The 13440-nt window shown below is 36.4% G+C and overlaps 2 pseudogenes; one reads left to right on the top strand and one right to left on the bottom strand.

Moving 5' to 3' along the window:
- Nucleotides 1-1404: 1404 nt before the first annotated feature.
- Nucleotides 1405-5917, top strand: LOC132035035 (protein Ycf2 B-like; annotated as a pseudogene).
- Nucleotides 5918-8075: 2158 nt separating this feature from the next.
- LOC132035034 (putative protein TIC 214 N-terminal part) lies at nucleotides 8076-9265 on the bottom strand (annotated as a pseudogene).
- Between the last annotated feature and the right edge of the window lie 4175 nt (nucleotides 9266-13440).

The following is a 13440-nucleotide window of genomic DNA, read 5'->3' as shown; positions in this document are numbered from 1 at the left end:
TACTTATTTCACTTATCAGATTCAATTGTGGAAGACACAATTTTTTCTGAGAATTCTCCATGATATACCCGATCCGTGCATAATATCAGGAAAAATGGATACAAATTTTTGACTGCTACTTAGTATTGTCAATAGGTCTGAAAAAGTATCTAAAAATATCAAATTTAGATATTTGTACCCTATCGCAGTAAGGAACCATGGCATATATGTTTGGAATAGATTCCATTTTGAGAGAGTTGAAAAGCACTATCTCGTTGAAAGGTTCTACACATCTGCCCTTTCTCAACGCATTTCTTTAGACAAAGACTCTGTTTTTTCCTCTTTTCGGATGATAAATTTTTCTCAAAACAAAAGCAAACAAAATCACTATGGAATCGGACCTCCTCGCTTAATTCATTACCAGGACTCAATTTCTTTAGTAAAGACGAAGGGACAAGCCTAGCAAAGGGGAATCCCTTTTTATTTTCTATTAAGACCTCGGAGTATAAATAAGACAAACTAGTTTTCATAATTTCATTTTTTTTTATCATAAATAATCGCCAACAAGAATTTGGTTTTATGCGGTTTTGTTTCATATCTAAGAGACTTTTTTTTTTATATATATTAAATTAGGAAATAATGAATTGAGTTCGTATAGGCATTTTGGATGCTGCTAGTGAAATAGCCCTTCTGGCTATATTTTCTGTAACTCCACCCATTTCATAAAGTATTCGACCCGGTTCAACAACAGCTACCCAATATTCAGAGGATCTTTTTCCTGAACCCATACGTGTTTCTGCGGGTCTAAGTGTAACTGGTTTGTCTGGAAATATACGTACCCATATTTTTCCACCACAACGTGTGTTAGAATTGAGAAATTCTATGGCTCAGATCTTTAGTATTCTCTTATTTATTACTTGTGTCTACTATTTAGGCAGAACACCCTCACCCATTCTTACTAAGAAACAGAAAGAAGCCTCAAAAACAGAAGAAAGGGTGGAAAGTGAGGAAGAAAGAGATGTAGAAATATAAATTGCTTCCGAAATGAAGGGGACTAAACAGGAACAAGAGGGATCCACTAAAGAAGATCCTTATCCGTTTCCTTCCCTTTTTTTTGGAAGATTATTCCTCAATGTCCTGGCTATTCACGGAATGTGAGAAGCAAATGATTAATCATCTGCTTCCGGAAAAAATCGAAGAAATTCTTGGGAATCCTACAAGATCCGTTCGTTCTTTTTTCTCTGATATATGGTCAGAATTGCTTTTACGAGAATTATATGAAGCTAGTAAGCAAAAAGCGAATCCATGGGTATTCAAGCCCAAATATCCAGGAAAAAGCAGAATATTTGATGGAAGGATGCGCACACGAAGATTCTAAATAATATGTGAAAATAGAATCATCAACAAGATGTTTATCAGAGAGATTTTCTTATGGGATACAATCGAAGGGCTCATAAAATTCAAAACTTGAGAAGTAAGGAAATATCGATGGTCTTCGTTGAACAGTCCTCAATGTCCCGGCTATTCACGGAACGTGAGAAGCAGATGATTAATCATTTGTTTCTGGAAGAAATCAAAGAATTTTTTGGGAATCCTACAAGATCCCTTCGTCTTTTTTCTCTGATAGATGGTTCGAACTTCATTTGGGTTCGGATCCTATTGAGAGGTCCACTAGAGATTAGAAATTGTTGACAAAATAGCAAGATCTTGTTTTTGTCCCTTCCAGGTGATTAGAAAAGAAAGAAGTAGTTAATATACTCAAGATAATTACGTATTTACAGAATACCGTCTTAATTCATCCTATTTCATCAGATCCGGGATGTGATATGATTTTGAAGGATGTACCGGATATGGAACGTTCTAATAAGATTTCATTTTTGAACAAAAATCTAATTTTTTGATTTATTTCATATATTCCATCATCGGAACAGGTGAGGATACACGTTACACTACAAATTTGAATCAGAAGAGAGATTTCAAGAAATGACAGATCTATTCTCTCTATCAATAACCGAGCCGGATCTGGTGTATCATAAGGGATTTTCCTTTTCTATTGATTCCTGCGGAGTGGATCAAAAATAATTCTTGAATGAGGCCAGGGATGAATCGAAAAAGAAATCTTTATTGGTTCTACCTCCTATTTTTTATGAAGAGAATGAATCTTTTTCTCGAAGGATCAGAAAAAAATGGGTCTGGGTCTCCTGCGGAAATGATTTGGAAGACCCAAAATAAAAAATAGTGGTATTTGCTAGCAACAACATAATGGAGGCAGTCACTCAATACAAATTAATTCTAAATCTGTTTCAAATCCAATATAGTACCAATGGGTACATAAGAAAAGTATTAAATTGATTCTTTTTAATGAATAGATCCGATCTCAACTTCGAATATGGAATTCAAAGGAATCAAATAGGAAAGGATATCTAAATCATAGAACAATAATGAAATATACGATCAACCAATATTTATCGAATTTGAAAAAGAGTCAGAAGAAATGGTTCAAGCCTCTTATTTTTATTTCTTGAACCGAGAGATCTTTGAATGGTGACCCTGATGCATATAGATACAAATGGTCCAATGGGAGCAAGAATTTCCAAGAACATTTGGAACAATCCGTTTTGAAGTAGAAGAGCCGTTTTCAAGTAGTGTTCGATCAATTACATATTATTCAATATTCCATTGATTGGTCTGAGGTTATCGACAAAAAAGATTTGTCTAAGTCACTTCGTCTCTCTTCGTCTAAGCCACTTCATTTTCTTTTGTCCAAGTCACTCTTTTTTTTTGTCTAACTCACTTCCTTTTTTCTGTGTGAGTTTCAGAATAACCCCATTCATAGGTCTGAGATCTACATCTATGAATTGAAAGATCCAAATGATTAGCTCTACAATCAGTTGTTAGAATTAATATGTCTTCAAATTGTTCATTCGAAAAACTTGAAACCCTTTTTATTGGAATATCATGATACTTCCCAAAAATCAAAATTCTTGATCAATGGAGGAACAATATCACCATTTTTGTTCAATAAGATACCAAGGTGGATGATTGACTCATTCCATACTAGAAATAATCACAGGAAATCCTTTGATAATCAGATTCCTATTTCTCAATGATATTCCACTATCAAGACAATTGGCTGAATCCCGTGAAACCATTTCATAGAAGTTCATTGATATCTTCTTTTTATAAAGCAAATCGACTTTGATTCTGAATAATCCACATAACTTTTGCTTCAATTGGAACCCAAAATTCCCCTTTTCTGTGGAAAAGACCCGTATCAATAATTCTGATTTTACGTATGAAAAATTCCTCAATATCTTGTTCTTTTGCAACAAAATATTTTCTTTGCTTCGGTAACAAAAAACATGCTTTTTGGGGGAGAGATACTATTTCACCAATCCAGTCACAGGTTTCTAACATATTCATCCCTAATGATTTTCCACAAAGTGGTGCTGAAACTTATAACTTGTACGAATCTTTTCATTTTTCAAGTCGATCTGATCCATTCGTTCGTAGAGTTATTTACTCGATCGCAGACATTTCTAGAACACCTCTATTAAAGGGGCAAATAGTCAATTTTGAAAGAACTTATTGTCAACCTCTTTCAGATATGAATCTATCTTATTTAGAAGGGAAGAACTTGCATCAGTATCTAATTTCTATTCAAACATGGATTTAACTCTCACTCCATATTCTGAGAAAGATTTATTATCTGAAAAGAGGAAAAAATGGAGTCTTTGTCTAAAGAAATACGTTGAGAAAGGGAAGACGTATAGAACCTTTCAACGAGATAGTGCTTTTTCAATTCTTTCAAAATAGAATCTATTCCAAACATATATGCCATAGTTCCTTACTTCGACGGGGTACAAATATCTAAATTTGATATTTTTAGATACTTTTTCAAGCCTATTGCCAATACTAAGTAGCAGTCAAAATTTTGTATCCATTTTTGCTGCTATTATGCATGGATTAGGTATATTATGGTGAATTCTTCAGACAAACTTGTGTCTTCCACAATGGACTTTGATAAGTGAGATAAGTGAGATCTCGAGTAAATGTTTACATAATATTCTTCTATTTGAAGAAATGATTCATCGAAATAATGAGTCACCATTGATATCGACACATTTGAGTTCGACAAATGCTCGGGGGTTCCTCTATTCAATCCTTTTCCTTCTTCTTGTTCTTTGGATATCTTATTCGAACACATCTTTTCTTTATTTCCCGGGCCTCTAGTGAGTTACAGACAGAGTTCGAAAAGGTCAAATCATTGATGATTCCATCATCTATGATTGAGTTGCGAAAGCTTCTGGATAGGTATCCTACATCTGAACCGATTCTTTCTAGCTAAAGAATCTCTTTCTAGTAGCTCTGGAGCAATTAGGAGATTCTCTAAAAGAAATACAAGGTTCTGCTTCTGGCGGCAACATGCTTGGTCCTGCTTATGGGGTCAAATCAATGTGTTCTAAGAAGAAAGATTAGAATATCAATCTCATTGAGATCATCAATCTCACTGAGGTCATCGATCTCATACCAAATCCCATCAATTGAATCACTTTTTTGAGAAATACGAGACGTCTAAGTCATACAAGTAAAGAGATATATTCATTGATAAAAAAGAAAAAAAGAAAAATCGTGAACGGGGATTAGATTGATGATAAAATAGAATCCTGGGTCGAGAATAGTGATTTGATTACTGATGAAGAAAGCGAATTCTTGGTTCAGTTCTCCACCTTAACGACAGAAAATAAGATTGATCAAATTCTATTGAGTCTAACTCATAGTGATCATTTATCAAAGAATGACTCTGGTCATCAAATGATTGAACAACCGGAAGCAATTTACTTACGATACTTAGTTGACATTCATAAAAAGCATCTAATGAATTATGAGTTCAATCCATCTTGTTTAGCAGAAAGACAGATATTCCTTGCTTATTATCAGACAATCACTTATTCACAAACTTCGTGCGGGGAAAATCGTTTTCATTTCCCATCTCATGGAAGCTCTGCTTAGCCTTATCCCCTCTAGGGTACTTAGTGATAGGTTCTATAGGAACTGGATGATCCTATTTGGTCAAATACCTAGCGACAAACTCCTATGTTCCTTTCATTATGGTACTTCTGAACAAGTTCCTAGATAACAAACCTGAAGGTTTTCTTCTTGATGAGATCAATATTGATAATAGTGATGATATTAATGATAGTGACAATCTTGATGCTAGTGACGATATCGATCGTGACCTTGATACGGACCTGGAACTACTAACTAGGATGAATGGGCTAACTATGAATATGATGCTAGAAATAGATCGATTTTATATTACCCTTCAATTCGAATTAGCAAAAGAAATGTCTCCTTGCATATGGATTCCAAACATTCATAATCTGGATGTGAATGAGTCAAATGACTTATCCCTGGTTCTATTGGTGAACCGTCTCTCCAGGGATTGTCAAAGATGTTCTACTAGAAATATTCTTATTATTGCTTTGACTGATATTGCCCAAAAAGTGGATCCCGCTCTAATATATTCGAATAAATTAAATACGTGCATTAATATATGAAGGCTTCTTATTCGACAATAACGAAAGCATTTTTTCACTCTTTCATATACTAGGGGATTTCACTTGGAAAAGAAAATGTTCCATACTAATGGATTCGGGTCCACAACCCCGGGTTCCAGTGCACGAGATCTTGTAGCACTTACCAGTGAGGTCCTATCAATTAGTATTACACAGACACTAATACAATTAGATCCGCTCTTCATAGACAAACTTGGGATTTGCGATCCCAGGTAAGATCAGTTCAGGATCATGGGATCCTTTTCTATCAGATAGGACGGGTTGTATCACAAAATGTACTTCTAAGTAATTTCCCCATAGATCCTATATCTATCTCGCTGAGTATCAAAAACTTATTACCCAAAATCCTATTTTTTTAGAATGAGGTAAAGGCGTAGACAATATTGGGGGAAAGGAAGCATTAAATTGGGGTTTATCGGGACCAATGCTATGAGCTTTAGGAATAGAATGGGATCTTCGTAAAGTTGATCATTATGAGTCTTACGACAAATTTGATTGGCAGGTTCAAAGGCAATGAGAATGGGATTCATTAGCTTGTTATTTAGTACAAATTGGTGAAATGACAGAATCCATAAAGATTATTCAATAGGCTCTGGAAGGAATTCTAGGAGGACCTTATGAAAATTTATAAATCCCACGTTTTGAAAGATTAAAAGATCCCGAATGGAATGATTTTGAATATCCGTTTATTAGTAAAAAAACCTTCTCCAACTTTTGAATTATTGAAACAAGAACTTTATGTAAGAGTTGAAGCCTAAAAAGGAGAATCGGGAATTTTTCTCATAAGAGATCAGAGCCAGTGCAAAGGCAGAAGGGAGCTTGACTACAAGGCTCACCTATCGAGCAGGGACGAAAGTCAGCCTTAGTGATTCAATGGTGCCAAGTGAAATGGTCGTCGCTTAATGGATAAAAGTTACTCTACAGATAACAGGCTGATCTTCCCCAAGAGCTCACATTGACGGGAAGGTTTGGCATCTCGATGTAGGGTTCGAGCCCCGTCAGTCCCAGCGTATCCAATAAATATATCAAGAAATTTCTCCTTTTTTATGAAGGGGACCGGGTGTAGAATTTCACTGTCAAAGCAATGACCATTAACTTCTTAAATTGTGGGAAGATGAGAATCTTTTTCGTTGAATTGAAAGAATTTTCTATTGAATGGAAGATGATTTTACATCAACAAGTAAAGGAAAAAAGAAATTATTTAGTACTTACTTTAGATACTAATTCAAATTGTGTTCTTTGTGTCAGAAGAAGGATACATATACGATTCGGTATACTCCAAAGACGGCTTCGGTACAATATTGACGATCTCACAAAGATGAAATTTCAATCAATTGTCATTCTTGATCTCATCTTTTACAGAATCGATCTTTTTTTTAATGTACAAAAATATGTGGAGCTCAGCATGTCTGGAAGCATAGGAGAACGTTTGTTTGCTAATATTATTACCTTTATTTGATACTGGGTCATTCATAGCATTTCAAAACCTTCCCTATTCATTGCGGGTTGGTTATTTGTCAGCACCGGTTTAGCATACGATGTGTTGGAAGCCCTCGGTGAAACGAGTATTTTACAGAGCCGACAAAGAATTCCATTAATAGCTGGCCGTTTTGATCCTTTGGAACAACTTCATGAGTTTAGCAGATCATTTTAGGAGGCCTTATCAATAGGTTGATTGTTTCTCTCCTATATCTTCCCAAAGGAAAAAAGATCTCTGGGAGTTGTTTCCTGAATCCGAAAGAGAGCACTTGGGTTCTCCCAATAACTAAAAAGTGTAGCATGCCTAAATCTAACTGGGGTTAGCATCGGTGGCAGAACTGGATCGGAAAAATGAGGGATTTTAATTATAAGATATCTAATGAAACCGTAGCTGGAACTAAGATCTTATTCAAAGAGAAAATATCAAATATCTGGAGTTTCTTTTTGTATATTATAAGGATGATCCGATCAAGGACCATGATTGGGAATTGTTTGATCATCTTTCTCTAAGAAAGAGTCGAAATAGAATCAACTTGAATTTGAGACCGCTATTCGAAATCTTAATGAAACACTGTATTTCTTATCTCATCTCTAATTTTCATAAAAAAAATACCAATTGAAGTGGAGGGTTTCTTCAAACAATAAGGGGCTGGGTCAACTATTCAATCAAATGATATTGAGCATGTTTCCCATCTCTTCTTGAGAAACAAGTGGGCTATTTCTTTGCAAAACTGTGCTCAATTTCATATGTGGCAATTCCGCCATGATCTTTTCATTAGTTGGGGAAGGAATCCTCCAGAATTAGATATTTTGAGGAATTTATAGAGAGAGAATTGGATTTGGTTAGATAATGTGTGGCTGGTAAACAAGGATCGATTTTTTAGCAAGGTACAAAATGTATCGTCAAATATCAATATGATTCCACAAAATCTAGTTTCATTCAAGTAACGGATTCTAGCCAACTGAAAGGGTCTTCTGATCAATCCAGAGATCATTTGGATTCCATTAGTAATGAGGATTCGGAATATCACAAATTGATTAATCAAAGAAAGATTCAACAACGAAAACAAAGATCAATTCTTTGGAATCCTTCCTTTCTTCAAATGTAATGAAAAGAGATAGAATCAGGCCAATTCCCGAAATGCCTTTCTGGATATTCCTTAATGTCTCAGCTATTCACGGAACATGAGAAACAGATGAATAAGAAATCGAAGAATCTCTTGGGAATCCTACAAAATCCGTTTGTTCTTTTTTCTCTGATTGGTGGTCAGTACTTCATCTGGGTTCGAATCCTACTGAGAGGTCCACTAGAGATCAGAAACTGTTGAAGAAACAATAAGATCTTTCTTTTGTCCCTTTCGGGTGATTGAAAAATAAAGAAATGGTTAATATATTCAAGATAATGACGTATTTACAAAATACCGTTTCAATTCATCTTATTTCATCGAAATAGGGATGTGATATGGTTCGAAGGATGAACGGATATGGACGAGTTCTAGTAAGATTTCATTCTTGAACAAAAATCCATTTTTTTGATTTATTTCATCTATTCCATGACCGGAATAGGGGAGGATACACATTATACTACGATTTTGATCCAATCCGCAGGAATCAATAGAAAAGGCATTCGATCTAATAGAATGATTTTGCCGTATCCAGACTAATACCAATTCAAGCCATTTCATGAATAAAATGTGACCAATTAAGCAACTAACAAAATCACTTGTTACAAATAAAATCTTGTTATTGCATCGAAAGAGATAAATGTTGACAAATTTGGCTAATATTGAACTTGGTAAAATGAAATGGTTGAATAATTGAAAAATGAGATTATTCAGGAACACACATTGAATGCTGAGATTACGCATTGAATTTCGGGTAGTAGATCCACAATCAAAAAAGTGTTTGTGATTGTTCCAGAAGAAATGAAACAAAAGATATGGTAGAACTAGGACAGTTATTGTATGAGGCCTATCCAATGCTAGATGCAGAGGCGCATAATAGATCGATATAAACATTATCAGTTGTCTCGGAATAAAACCAGTTGTTGTTGATACCTTTTTCTCGGTTCCTTCTTCCATAACCAGAGCTCAGAGAAGGAAGAGATAAGAGGGCCCTATGGAGAATATGGTTAGAAATCTATAATTGAGTCCGACCATAACGATCGAATTGATTATCTTCATGCATAAGGATACTATATTACCTAGTAAAAAAGCTTGAAAAATCATCACAAACCTCCCTTATTTTTTTTTCTATTGCAATTTCTAGATTATTATATGATGATTTTGAACCTTCCATATATAGAAATGAAATAGAAAGAGATAGACTAGAAACGACATTTGTTATGTCAATGACATCAAAGGGATATTAAATGAATGGAATTGGGATATGAATAGAATATAATGAAATAGAGCCACTTTGAGGTTCCCTCTGAAATGAGGCATGTAAGGAAGCAACTACAAAGAAGTTCCGGGAGCTACGAAGGAAGCTTCGAGCTTATATTGGTCATGGATTGGGAACGAGAATTGAACTCTATAAGATCAAATCTCCTGTTGTTCCTCAGTAGCTCAATGGTAGAGCGGTCGACTGTTAACTGATTGGTACTATCAGAAAACCAATATTTTTCAATTTTTTTTATGAAAACCTGTCACGTCCCGACCTACGGGCCGCGACGGGTACCCGAGGCTGACCACCGAGCACTCCTCATTCTATTGCTAAACCTGTCTTTACTCATTTCTCTTATCATTTATAATCATAGGAAACGACTTTCATATAGAACATATTTACTTATATAACGTAGGCCCTTCGGGCTATCAAAATAATAATAATATACATAGGCTTTCACTTACACAATGACTATGGGACCATACTACCCACACATACGTATCTACGAGCCTCTACTAGAACACTGAACATATGAACGGGACAGGACCCCGCCGTGCCCAAAATACATGTACACAAAATGATGTCTCGAAATAGAACCTCCGGAATAAAGGAGGGCTTCTGCAACTCCGTTGATGGCTACTGTGAATCGGCACCGTCTCCATGTCTACCTATGGGCATGAACACAGCGTCCAAAGAGAAGGACGTCAGTACGAATATTGTACTGAGTATGTAAAGCATGAGCAGTAATAGTAGAAAAACATAACGGATATTATGTGAAATAACATAAAGCGGGAGACGGTAACATTCTCTTCATAGTACTTACCTGCTCTCCGTAGGGACGTTCCCTGTTCTATTTCGTGCTTGCGTACATACATTCATATCTTTTACTTACTTACCTTTCATATCTATTCACTTGTCATACTCATGCTCGCATCACGTACTTTGCATATATATAGCCCTTACTCGGCACTTACATGGTATTAGCATATCCGTACTCTAATCTCTGTCCTATACTTATCTCATTCGTACTCACATGAATGTGATGCATATGGTATAATCATACAGGTATCATAATCATACTTATATAGATATCATACGTGAAGCATCGTCGTGCTCATATAAGCATCATACATATAACATAACCGCATTCATAACGGTACCATACATGTAGCATACTCGTATTCATATAGGTTAGTATCATTCGTACTCGGCCCTCTTCGGGCTCGATAGGTTCGCTAGCATACGTACTCGGCCCTCTTGGCTCGATGGCATCACTGGTATACGTACTCGGCCCTCTTGGGCTCGATGGGACCATTGGTATACGTACTCGGCCCTCTTGGGCTCGATAGGCTTGATGACATTCGTACTCGGCCCTCTTGGGCTCGATACGTACATATCGTATTCGGCCACGAGGGCTCGATCACATCACATACATCTCATATCGTACATGCATCATCATATCGTCATAATACATATATTTGAACTCAAGACGTCTACATTTATATCGGGGTGACATAAGGTCGTGGACCCCGACTTCGTTATGGAACATTCATACGTATTCTGCCTCACCTTAAAGGAACAAGCATAAGGTGAGTGGGCATAATGATCAATGCCATTAGATTACATATATAGCGTCATTAGCGTCTTAGGAGCATCATACCATAGACTATAGCATCTCTAGTCTTTAGCTTACTACCATCATTATCATTATCATGCTCATAGCTTGTCTCTTATCTCGTATGGCTATCCATGAGTGAGGACTCTTGACTTTCTTGGAGATGGGACATTCGTAGTAAGGAGGAATTTCATGCCATAGAAGTCATGCCTTGGAAAGAAAGGGCTAAGCTTTACATACCTTTGTCGTTTAGCTTATTCTATCGCTTGCTCGTTCTCCTTTAATGCTCTCGTTTACCTTGGATGATGAAGGGATAAGCCTCGGATGACAATTCACCTTTTCCACCAAAACCCTACTTTCTCTCTCTTGGGATTTTCTTGATTTGTATGACTTTGATGGAGTTTCTTTTACTTGATTCTCTGGATTTCTTGTTGTTGATCCTTGATTTCTCTTGTTTTCTTGTGATTGAAGTGTAGGGAGATGTTCTAGAGGGTTCTTGAAGTGTAGAGGTAAAGGGGGAAAATGAAAAATAAAAAGGAAAGGATCCCTTATATAAAATCAGGTTCAGCCCGATTGGAAATATACGGACCAACATACGGTCCGTATAATTTATACCACCGTATGTTGGACCGTACATTTGGTCCGGTGGCTTAAGTCATTCGGGCTAATTCTACGGTTGGACATACGGCCGCAGATTTTATACGGCCAGTATGTCCGGCCGTATGTTTGCCTGTGTTTTCGAAAGTTGTTTCGTCGACTCGTTTGATCTCCGATCCTTGTGGAACCTTCTTAACACTTGTTCATCACTCCAATACCATTCTAAGGGACGTTATAACTCTCCCTTGGGGCATCATTCATACGCTATTAACTCAATGCTCGTACTCCTTATCCGCTACTCTCAACTTACAACTCGCTTCTCTTTAACAACTTCCTTTTCTTAACTCGGATGTCTTTGGAAATCTTAATTAGGTCGATCGATTACTATCTCTCGCTCATCTAAACCTCATGTTCATCATGTCCCTCATGAGTCTATTCACTTGTACGTTAAGGGAGATTTCCGAGGTGTAACAAAACCGATAGACATGGGTCGATTATTTTCGGGCAAAAATGCGCGGAAACTATTTTTTTTTTTTAAATCATTACAATAGAAGTATTCATTTTACACCGGATTTTCAATAAAAATTGAGTCTATTATATTTTACCTAGCCGATGGAATCCCTCGATTTTAACTAATAGAGTCTGTTGGTTTTTGTTCCGAGACAGTATTTTCTGACAATATCAAGTCTGTTGATTTTTTTTCTATAATCCGTCGGTTTTGTTCCGCGGTATTTGGCCTTTTCTTTAGCACTGTGTACCTCTAAATGCGAGTTCTCACTAATTTTCTTTTTTCTTTCATAGTTCTCGTCAAATCTAACAAGTAAAGTTCGATGAATATTTTGTTGGAGACTAAAAGTGTTAATTTTTAGCGAACTTAAAGGACCAAAACTATTAAGTGCATACTTAAGGGATTATTTTAATAGCTACCTCATAGTTAAGGGACAATTTTTATTAACTTGTGGCAAACTTAAAGGACCAAAATTGTTAATGTCACGACTCAAAATCACTAAGTCGCGCGGGCACCTACCATTCCAACCTCAGTAGGCGAACCCTTTTACCAGTACATACATTCAACCACAATAAAGTAACTAGAGCTGAATAAGTAAACGTCCGAATCATAAATAATCACAAGTGCAAAATATAAATACAACCTCCAAGGAATTGGTCTGACTTGTACAAGAGCAACTAAGTAATGTCTAGAAAATACAAGTCTCAAATGCTAAACACATCTGTTTGAATGGAAGAAAATAAAGACAGTGATAGAGAAGTCTCCGGGCAATGACACGTCAGATGCTCACCCTCGATACTCGCAAGCCAGGCCTTAGAAATCAACCTCAGAAGTAGAAGCGGAACCTATCTCAAACTCTACACCCCGAAAAGAGTATAGTAAGGTAGCATCAGTACAAACAACACGTACTGAGTAGGCATCATAGGCCGACAACAGTTAGTTAACATATATAAAGAAAGAGACTGAAGAATAGACATGCTCACAATCAGGTATACTCACTACACAATCCAAGAATAACAATCAAGCACATAGGGATCAATAGCCGAATCATAGCCTATGGTGAAGCACCTAAACACAAGTCTTGCCAAGCTTTTCCATGATTCCTCATAATAACCCTAAACACTAGCACAACCAACAATGTTGCTCCGTAACCCCAAATCTCAACCTAGGAAAAGTCTCTGTTCCTTGAATCCATTAATTCCCAAATATATAACAATCAGGCATATGGTGATCTTAAATCTGTAACAGAACAAGAAGTTAATATTCACGAGCACCACACAATACAATAAATAACCACA

Source organism: Lycium ferocissimum, chromosome 10, assembly GCF_029784015.1.
Source record: "Lycium ferocissimum isolate CSIRO_LF1 chromosome 10, AGI_CSIRO_Lferr_CH_V1, whole genome shotgun sequence".
Lineage (NCBI taxonomy): Eukaryota > Viridiplantae > Streptophyta > Magnoliopsida > Solanales > Solanaceae > Lycium > Lycium ferocissimum.
This window is presented reverse-complemented; position numbering and strand designations above follow the sequence as displayed.